The sequence below is a fragment of the Rhagoletis pomonella genome, unplaced genomic scaffold (assembly GCF_013731165.1).
Source record: "Rhagoletis pomonella isolate Grant_MI unplaced genomic scaffold, Rhpom_1.0 Rhpom_scaffold_00002, whole genome shotgun sequence".
In the NCBI taxonomy this organism is placed as follows: Eukaryota; Metazoa; Arthropoda; class Insecta; order Diptera; family Tephritidae; genus Rhagoletis; species Rhagoletis pomonella.
The window spans coordinates 916,351-917,016 of NW_023458556.1; positions in this window are offsets into that span (position 1 = coordinate 916,351).

Consider the following 666-nt stretch of genomic DNA (forward strand, 5'->3'; position numbering starts at 1 on the left):
ATCACAGTGAACTTGATAAAGAAGTGTAATGAGGAGATGTTTTGATCTCCCAAATAGCAGCTATAACTTCTACCATTTGTAAACTATTGTTGTTTTTCCACAAGCACTTTTCATTAAAAACGGCCTCAAGCTCAATAAAATTCTTTAATTTTATTTTAGTATTATAAAGAGAAGGTTTAGGCATTTCATTAAAAAAAAGTTTGAAAGATTTCTGCAAATTAAGAGAACGCTGTCAGTTTTTTTATCACATATTTAGTTTTTGGTGTTGGAATATCGTTCGCTCTTAGGGCCAATAACTTATCTACAAATTTTAAAGTATAGTTAAATCATCAGTTAAATTTAACCACAGAAAATTCCATAGAAATTTCTGTACTTAAGTTTGGAATTTTCTGTAGTTACTATACTATAAGTAAATAAGTTAAGGGCCTTAAAGTGAAAAAATAACGAAAATTATGACGAGCAAAAAAAGCTTCTCAAAAACACGAGTAAGTGTAAGATTTCACACCCTAGGTGGTAGATTTGGTAGCTGCTCAAAGAAGTGGTAGATTTACCGCAATGTGGTAGAAGTCCGAGCACTGCTTCTAATTGTATGGAAATGTAAACACATATCAATTTATTCAGAAATTTTCTGTATGCAAGTAATTTAAAATATTTTGCTACTTGTTT